At 50.3% G+C, this 9,831-nt stretch overlaps 1 pseudogene; it reads right to left on the bottom strand.

Annotated features, from left to right (window-relative positions):
* Positions 1–1,803: 1,803 nt before the first annotated feature.
* On the bottom strand, positions 1,804–2,249 carry LOC111520678 (annotated as a pseudogene).
* Positions 2,250–9,831: the final 7,582 nt, after the last annotated feature.

Raw genomic sequence — 9,831 nt, 5'->3', positions numbered from 1 at the left:
CTTTCGACCAGGTCCACAGTGCCTCGCCCCGCCCCACTACTTGCCCCAATCCTGGCAGAAACCGTTTCCAGCCCCGCCCCCAGCCCCGCCTCCTCTCCCCGCCCTCTCTTTTCTGAACCTACCAGAGCGAGGTGAAGGTGAGGGTAATCTACATATTCATGAGGGATCAGCCAATCCACAGCCTGAACTCGGATCTGTCTTCAGAGCCTAGTTGATTGTGACGTCAAAAGTGATGCATTACACAGCCGGGCGCGGTGGCTCACGCCTGTAATCCCAGCACTTTGGGAAACCGAGGCGGGCAGATCACCTGAGGTCAGGAGTTCGAGACCAGCCTGGCCAACATGGTGAAACCCCATCTCTACTAAAAATACAAAAATTAGCCAGGTGTGGTGGCAGACGCCGGTAATCCCAGCTACTTGGGAGGCTGAGGCAGGGGGATCGCTTGAATCTGGAAGGCGGAGGTGGCAGTGAGCCGAGATCGTGCCATTGCACTCCAGCCTGGGTAATAATAATAATAAAAACGTGATGCATTGCTTGATTTTTAAAGGTGCAGCAGCCTCTCATGGTCTTAGTTTGCATATCTGTAAAATGCAGGTTGGGTCGTCAGGGACATAGAAACCAGTGCAGAACAATGACGCTGAAATCGCTTTGCCACCCTGGGTGAAATCCAGGGATCCATTTTGAGCGTTCACTCCATGCCAGGCACTTTACTCCAGCGGGGGCGCCGGAGTTCCTGCTTAGAATGGGAGCTTCAGCACCGGGGGTCGCGGACAGCTCCCGGCTCTGGTCGGAGGGGCTTCCGTGCAGGGATCACTGGGGACAAGGGCCTGAGCTTTTTCTGCCTGTCTATCCTCCATCAAAGCCTCAAATGAACCCAACCCTAATCTCTGACAGCTAAGGGGTTGCTACTCAGGACAACACTCTGTCCTTCGTCCCCAATCCTGCTCCTCCCTCGTCGTCTGCATCTCAGCTGATGGCAGTTCCATTCTTCCCGGTGCTGGAGCCGAACCTTGATGCTCTCCTGGATCTTTTGTTTCTTGCTCAACTCCAATCTATCAGCAGGTCCTATCGCCCCTGTCCTCACTATTCCATCCTCAAACGCTCACTTCTTCCTGCTCCTCTGCCTGGGTCCAGCTCCATGGTTGCCCACCTGGACCTGTGCAGTTGTCTCTTCCTTGGTCCTAGGCTCCACCCTCTTCCCCACAGTCTGTCCTCCCTGCAGCAGCCACCAGAGGGGGGCTGTGAGCACCCGAGTTAGGGCCTGTCCCTCCTCTGCCCACAGCACTCCATGGCTCCCACCTTCCTCTGGGTCAAAGCCTCCCTGTGACCTCTAAGGCCTGCAAGACCGTCCCTGTCTCCTCCTTGCCCTGCCCTCCTCCTCTCTCCCCCTCACTCAATCTGTTGAAGCCACACGGGCCTCCTTGTTTTTCCTCAAAACCTGTAAACTTCTTCCCATCCCCTTTCTACTCACAGGACAGTCAGGGGTGAGCAGAGGTGGGAAGTTAGCAGAGGTCTGACTGCACAGGTGTCATAGGCTGCAGATACCAGGTGAAGACATTGGTCTTTTTTTTTTTCTTTCTTTTATAAATTTGCTTTATTATGAGTGTGTGAAGATCTTAATGCCATTGGCAAAACAGCCATTTCTTTATTAGAATAGTTCAAGCTCACTCTTGCAACAAAATAAACCACATTCCATCAAGACACAGGAAAAAGAAATGCAGGGATTTAGGAATGCTATACTTGCTTCTCTTCAACTTTAGCAGAAAAAGTTCTTAAGATGTTCCCGACAGTAACTATGTTGTCTTAAGCAACAGGATCCTGGGGAGAGTGGAGGTCTGAGGCATGGGCCTTCAAGTTCTTCTCAAGGTGTTTCATCTCAGATCGGGCACGATGTTCTTGGTGAAACCATGCCAGGCACAGGAGCATGCTCTTCACCCGATTCTGTACACTGGGCCGTCCAAAAACGGTGATTTCGATTAGGTTCCCAGAGTCCACTATGTCCACTGTCTCAGGGCCTGGCTCGTCCACTCCATTTCTGGAATCATGGCTCTGTCGGGGCCAAAGAGCTCGTCCGCCAGCCATGCCTCCAGGTAGAACACCAAAGGGTCTCTCAGTTCCTACACCGGAAACCACCAAGGGCGGATGCGAACCTGCGGCGGCAGAAGTGGTAACCTACGCAGCTGCTCCAGGGAGTGGGCCGGGGTCTGTTTGCCCCGCTGGGACTCAGCAGCACCAGCGTCGTCGACCATACTGGGACCAGCAGCCGCAGAGCACACTCGAGGCGGCTTTCGCGGGACCTCCTCCAGACCCACATTGGTCTTTATCTCAAAGGCACTAGGGAGTCATAAGAGGTTTTTTGTTGTTTGTTTGTTTGTTTAGATAAAGTCTCGCTCTGTCGTGTGGGCAGGTGCAGTGGTGTGATCTTGGCTCACTGCAACCTCTGCCTCCCAGGTTCAAGAGTTTCTTCTGGTTCAGCCTCCCAAGTAGCTGGGACCACAGGTGCGCACCACCACGCCCGGCTATTTTTTTTTTTTTTTTTTTTTTTGTATTTTTAGTAGAGACAGGGTTTCACCATGTTAGCCAGGATGATCTCAATCTCCTGACTTCATGATCCACCCGCCTTGGCCTCCCAAAGTGCTGGGATTACAGGTGTGAGCCACCACATCCGGCCCATAAGAGAGTTTTTAATTGGAGCAGAGGGGGCAATCACATTTGCATTTTTAATTTTCTTTTAATTTTTTTTTATGTTTTAAAGAGATGAGGTTTTACTATGTTGCCCAGGCTGGTCTCAAACTCCTAGGCTCAAGCGATCCTCTTGCCTTGGCCTCCCAAAATGCTGGGATTACAGGTGTGAGCCACCGTGCCTGGCCACTTTTCTAGTTTATTAAGGTGGAAGTTTAGATTATTGATTTGAGACTTTAAAAAATAAGCATTTAATGCTATAATTTTTCTTCTAAACACTGTTTTAACTGCATCTCACAAATTTTGATGTATAATATTTAATTTATTATCATTGAATTTTAAATATTTTCTTGTTTCTCTTATGAGTTCTTTGATCTAGGTTATTAAGAATTATTTGTTTAATTCCCAAATATTTGGAGATTTTTAAAAACATATATGTATGTAAGTATGTGTGTGCGTGTGTGTGTGTGTGTATGTGTGTGTGTGTGTGTGTGTGTGTATTTGTTTTGTTTGTTTTGAGACAGAATCTCTCTCTGTCACCCAGACTGGAGTGCAGTGGCACAACCTTGGCTCACTACAACCTCCACCTCCTGGGTTCAAGCGATTCTCCAGCCTCAGTCAGCCTCCCAAGTAGCTGGGATTACAGGTATGCACCACCACGTCCAGCTAATTTTTGTATTTTTAGTAGAGACGGGGTTTCACAGTGTTGGCCAGGCTGGTCTCAAACTCCTGACCTCAAGTGATCCACCTGCCTCAACCTCCCAAAGTGCTGGGATTGCAGGCATGAGCCACCACACCGGGCCTTTTTACATAATATTTTTGTGATTTTCTTCTTCTTTTTTGGGAGGGCAAGGGGGAGATGAGAGAGAGGACAGAGGGGATGGAAAGCAGGTGGGTGGGGACAGAGGGGAGGGGCAAGGGGGCAAGTGGAAGCGTAGGTAGCAAAAGAGAGGATGGAGATGAGGGAGAAGTGGGTGGGAGTGACCAGGAGGATGAAGTGAGGGAGCAGGTGAAGGGAGAAATGGGAGAGTAAGAGAGAGAATGGGATATCTAATCTAATTTTATTTTGGTTAGAGAACAAAATTTGGATGATTTGAACGCTCTTAAATGTATTAAGGTTTGTTTTCTGGCTTATTTTGGTGAATATAATTAAAAAATAGGAACTGGGTGCCCATATGGGAGAGCACCCATGGGGAGGTTTCACCTTATTGGCCAGGATGGTCTCAAACTCCTGACCTCGTGATTCTCCTGCCGTGGCCTCTCAACGTGCTGGGATTACAGGTGTGAGCCACCATGCCTGGCCATTTCTTTTACTTTTAACTTATAGTTATCTTTATATTTAAAGTGAGTTTCTTGCTAATCATAAATTTTCTGTTTTTGTTTGCTAAAAAAAAGTCTCCATTTTTCTTTTATTTGTGAATGATTTCATTGGGTATAGAATTCTGAGTTGACAGTGTTTTTCTGCCAATACTTTAAAGATGTTACTCCATTGTCTACTTACTGGCATGGTTTCAGATGAGAAGTCTGCTGTTATTCTTTTTCCTTTTTCCTTTCTTTCTTTCTTTTTTTTTTTCCTTCTTTTTTTTGGCATTTTAGCATTTTTAGTGTTATAGGAACCAGGGTGGTCAGGGTGGGGGGTGTGGTGCAGACGGAGGATCCTCACAAAGATCCAGGTGCTGGCCCAGCTCAGTGGCTGCTGCAGTTTTGATCACTGAAGTGATCCTCTTGGGCCTCAGTTCTCAGAGTGGAAAATGTGGCTGGTCAACTGGGCATCTCTGGTGGGGGCATAGGTTGTGCTACACAGCGGATGGTCCACAGCCCAACCCATTGACTGGGCATGACTGGGTGTCTTGTTTTTTCCCATCTGTCTTTGTCACTGTCTCTCTCTCTAATTCTCTCTAGGGTCTTGCGCTGTTACCCAGGCTGAAGTGCAGTGGTATGATCACGGCTCACTGCAGCCTCGACCTCCTAGGCTCAAGTGATCCTCCCACCTCAGCCTCCCAAGTAGCTGGGACTCTATAGGTGCACATCACCATGCCCAGATGATTTTAAAACTTTTTGTAGAGGTGGGGGTCTCGCCATGGTGCCCAGGCTGGTCTCAAACTCCTGACCTCAAGCAATCCTCCCACTTCTGCCGCCCAAAGTGTTGTTAGAATTACAGCACACCTAACCTGTTATTCTCTCCCAACTCTCTGTTCCTTTTCTGAATGCAGTGGGTCTTTTCTTAGCCCCCCTCTGCTGCCTTCAATAATTTTCTTTTGGCCAGGTGAGGTGGCTCATGCCTGTAATCTCAGCACTTTGGGAGGCTGAGGTGGGCGGATCATGAGGTCAGGAGTTCGAGACCAGCCTGGCCAACATGGTGCAACCCCATCTCTACTAAAAATACAAAAATTAGCCGGCCATGGTAACCAGGCAGGCACCTGTAATCCCAGCTACTGAGGATGCTGACACAGGAGAATCACTTGAATCCGGGAGGTGGAGGTTGCAGTGAGCTGAGGTTGTGCCACTGCACTCCAGTCTGCATGACAGAGTGAGACTCCATTTCAAAAACTATTTTTTTCTTTATTTTTAATTTTCTGCATTTTGAATATATGTCTAGGTATGTCTCTTAGAGGATATTTATTTTGTTTGGTGTTTTCTGAGCCTCCTGGATCTGTGAAAATTATTGACCATTCTCTGTGAAAACATTCAGCTGCCGTAGTCTTCCTTCTCCTCTGGGATTCTACTTACACCTGTGTTAGATCACCTGCTCTTCACCTGCAGCTCCTGGATGCTCCTAACCTGTCTTTAACGCCTCTCTAATTCTTGCTTATCTTTTTTACAAACAGAGCAGGCTTTGGGCTTAGTATTTGGTTAAAGTATGATAAGGTTGAGGAGGTTTTTACTGCATTTATCTTTGGACCTGCCCTCGACTCACGGCAGACTATAGTGCTGGGGAGGCGTTATTCTTTTCTCTTTACATATATCTAAGTCTTTGAAAACAAACAGTTTAATCCAAAGAAAAATCTTCACTAATACTTGGACACAGACAAAATGAGAAGGGTGGTCTGCGAGTGACAGCCTTGACAGGCTGCCCTAATCTGGACTATTGGTTTTTCAGCTAGGGAAACTGTGGCATGGAGCGGGTAAAGACTTGTAGACCAGGCCAGGTGCCGTGGCTCATGCCTGTAATCCCAGTACTTTGGGAGGCTGAGGCGGGTGTATCACCTGAGGTCAGGGTTTCGAGACCAGCCTGGCCAACAAGGTGAAATCCCGTCTCTACTAAAAATACAAAAATTATCCACGCATGGTGGCAGGTGCCTGTAATCCCAGCTACTCAGGAGGCTGAGGCAGGAGAATTGCTTGAACCTGGGAGGCGGAAGTTGTGGTGAGCTGAGATCGCATCATTGTACTCCAGCCTGGGCATCAAGAGTGAAACTCCACCTTAAAAAAAAAAAAAAAAGAAAAAAAATATGATGTGTAGACCTGGGTCCTCTGTCCTTGGTATTGGGGGATAGGAACCAGGGTGGGGGGTACGGTACAGACAGAGGGTTCTCAGGAAGATCCACGTGCTGGCCCAGCTCAGCAGCTGCTGCAGTTTTGATCCCTGGGTTGACCCTCTTGGGCCTCAGTTCTCGGAGTGGAAAATGTGGCTGATCAGTTGGGCGTCTCTGGTAGGGACATAGGCTGAGCTACACAGTGGACAGTCCACAGCCCACCCCATTGACTGGGCATGGCTGGGTGTCTTATCTTTCCCATCTGTCTTTCTCACTGTCTTTCTCTCTCTCTAACTCTCTCCCTGTCTATCTCATTATCTTTATATCTCCGTCTTTCTCAATCTCTGTTTATCTCCCTCTAAATCTCAGTGTCTCTCCTTGCCTGTGTCTTTGTCTCTGTCTCTCTCTCCTCTGTCTCTCTCTTGTATCCTTTCTGCATGTCTCTGTATCTCTGTCTTTCCCTGCCTCTCTGTGCATATCTGTTTCTCCGCCTCTCATCTCTTTCCGTGATGTCTCTCTCTGTTTCTTTCCTCCCTTCCCGTTTGAAGGTTGCCTCCCACATCTGCCTTCCGCCAAGGCCCGGGCTCTGACCCGCCGTCTGAATGCCTGACTCCAACCACACATCTGTGGGGTAATTGTCTCCTACAACCACAAGGTACTGAGGCAAATTATAGTGACGAGGCGGGGGCCTCCATGTGGGCGAACTGCGTCCGCTGGGCCGGGCTTTGCTGGCCTCAGCTGGGCAGGATGGCCGAGGCATGGCCCCACTAGGGCCAGGAAAGCTCACGCCAGGCCCTTCCCCTCGCCCCTCCCCACACACGAGCCAGTCCTTTGCCAGGCCTCCATCTTTAGTGCCAGGATGAAAATGCCTTTTGTGAAAATCAGCAGGAAACTCCAATATTTGCAAAACCCTGACTTTCTATTCATGCATACATTTGTGCATTCCACAGATCTGTTACTGAGTGCCTAGTCTGAGCCAGGCACTGTTCCAGGCACTGAGGCCAAAGCAGTGAATGAGATCAACACAGTTCTCGACCCTCCTGAAATCAACACCCCACTGGGGGAGACAGGCAAGAAATAGGCAATGGTCATCAGTGCTTGGAAGAAAAAGCAGGAAAGAGACCTCTGGAGCCCCGGGGGGGTACTTTATTTTATTCATTTATTTATTTGTTTGTTTGAGACGGAGTCTCATGCTGACGCAAAGGCTGGAGTGCAATGGCATGATCTCGGCTCACTGCAACCTCCGCCTCCTGGGTTCAAGTGATTCTCCTGCCTCAGCCTTCTGAATAGCTGAAACTACAGGTGCGTGCCACTATACCTGGATAATTTTTTTTTTTTTTTTTTTTTTTTTGGAGACAGAGTCTCGCTCTGTCGCCCAGGCTGGAGTGCAGCGGCCGGACCTCAGCTCACTGCAAGCTCCGCCTCCCGGGTTTACGCCATTCTTCTGCCTCAGCCTCCCGAGTAGCTGGGACTACAGGCGCCCGCCACCTCGCCCGGCCAATTTTTTTGTATTTTTTTTTTTAGTAGAGACGGGGTTTCACCATGTTAGCCAGGATGGTCTCAATCTCCTGACCTCATGATCCGCCCGTCTCGGCCTCCCAAAGTGCTGGGATTACAGGCTTGAGCCACCGCGCCCGGCCTAATTTTTGTATTATTAGTAGAGATGGGGTTTCACCATGTTGGCCAGGTTGGTCTCTATCTCTTGACTTCATGATCCACCTGCCCCGGCCTCCCAAAGTGCTAGGATTACAGGTTTGAACCACCATGCCCAGCTGTTTTATTTTATTTTTATTTTGAGATAGAGTCTCGCTCTGTCACCCAGGCTGGAGTGCAGTGGCACGATCTCAGCTCACTGCAACTTCTGCCTCCTGGATTCCAACAATTCTCCTGCCTCAGCCTCCTGAGTAGCTGGGATTACAGGTGTGCACCACCATGCCCGGCTAAGTTTTGTATTTTTAGTAGAGATGGGGTTTTGCCATGTTTGCCAGGCTGGTCTCGAACTCCTGGCCTCAAGTGACCCACCCACCTCGGCTTCCCAAAGTGCTGGGATTATAGGTGTGAGCCACTGCAGCCACCAAGCCATTGCTATTAATATCGATGATTCAAATGATAGGGTCTCTCCCATACACCTGCCCTGTCAAGCATTGTGGGTGCATACTGTTTGCACGGCTGAGTCCCAGGGGACGCTGGGGTCCCGGTGAGGGTTCAGATGTGGGTCCTGCCCTCCAGGAGCCCCGCCAGGCTGGGGGAGGCCGTACTGGATCTCAATTCCTCAGGGTTAGGGCTGGGTCTTATGGAAACCTTCCTATCGAGCAGAATGTGGCTGCTAACCCAGGCTTTTCAGGGTGGGAACTCAGAGCCTGTGGTCCAGACAGCGGGTGTGGCTGGGTGTCTTGCCTTTCTCTCTCTGTCTCTCTTCCTCTACCTCTGTCCCTCCATTTGTCTCTGTATCTCTGTTTCCCTTAGTCTCTGTCCTCAAGGGTGAGGGGCAAGGTCGGAGCTGGGTTTTGACGGATGCATAGGAGTCGCTAGGTTGTGCAAAGAGGAAAGGCGTACCAGGCAGAGGCAAAGGCCTGGAGCTGTAGAAGAACATGGCATCGTCAGGAAGTGGGAAAGTGAGATGCATTAGTGAGAGAGCAGGGACGAGCGGGAAGCTGGGTCCAGTCTCCATCAGGTTCTTATGTTGGAGACCACCAAGGGAGGCTGAGAGAGGAGGGAACCAGCCACAGCTGGCGCTTTAGGAAGATCCCCCCACAGTGCTGGCGACCGAGCAGAGGAGACGAGACTGGGGCGGCCACGTTCCCCAGCACTCCACCCCTTCCTCAGCCCCAACTCCACAGCGAGGAGCCTGGTCCTCATTCATGTCCCGCAGCAGCTGCTCTGCCTCCATTTCCCTGCGAGCACTCAGAGTGGACACGGAAAAGCAGAGGCCAGAGGAGTTCTGGGCACGCCCTGTCACTGCCATTTCAGAGCTAAGGGGCAGTCCCTCCCCAGGGAAGTTCTTCCTGTAGTCTATCTGCAGCCCCTCCTGCTGCCTGCGGGCCAGGACATCCAGCCCACACACACACACTGGTGACCAGCCCCTTCTCGCCTCGCTTGGGCATACACTTTGTGCTCCATAAATGCACAGCAACTGTTACCTTATGAAATAGAAGGAGCTCCCCCGACCCACGCCACCCAAACCCCCCAACTTGTCTCCGCTTGGAGGCTGGGAGAAGAAAGGAGAAGATAAAATACCGCCGGGCGCGGGGGCTTGCGCCTGTAATCCCAGCACTTTGGGAGGCCGAGGCAGGTGGATCACGAGGTCAGGAGTTCAAGACCAGCCTGGCCAAGATGACAAACCCCTGTCTCTACTAAAAATACAAAAATTAGGCCGGGCGCGGTGGCTCAAGCCTGTAATCCCAGCACTTTGGGAGGCCGAGATGGGCGGATCATGAGGTCAGGAGATCGAGACCATCCTGGCTAACATGGTGAAACCCCGTCTCTACTAAAAAATACAAAAAACTAGCCGGGCGTGGTGGCGGGCGCCTGTAGTCCCAGCTACTTGGGAGGCTGAGGCAGGAGAATGGCGTGAACCCGGAAGGCGGAGCTTGCAGTGAGCTGAGATCCGGCCACTACACTCCAGCCTGGGCGACAGAGCAAGACTCTGTCTCAAAAAAAAAAAAAAAAAAAA

The sequence above is a fragment of the Piliocolobus tephrosceles genome, chromosome 21 (assembly GCF_002776525.5).
Source record: "Piliocolobus tephrosceles isolate RC106 chromosome 21, ASM277652v3, whole genome shotgun sequence".
In the NCBI taxonomy this organism is placed as follows: domain Eukaryota; kingdom Metazoa; phylum Chordata; class Mammalia; order Primates; family Cercopithecidae; genus Piliocolobus; species Piliocolobus tephrosceles.
The sequence above is the reverse complement of the archived record's forward strand: the minus strand, read 5'-3'. Positions and strand labels throughout refer to the sequence as shown.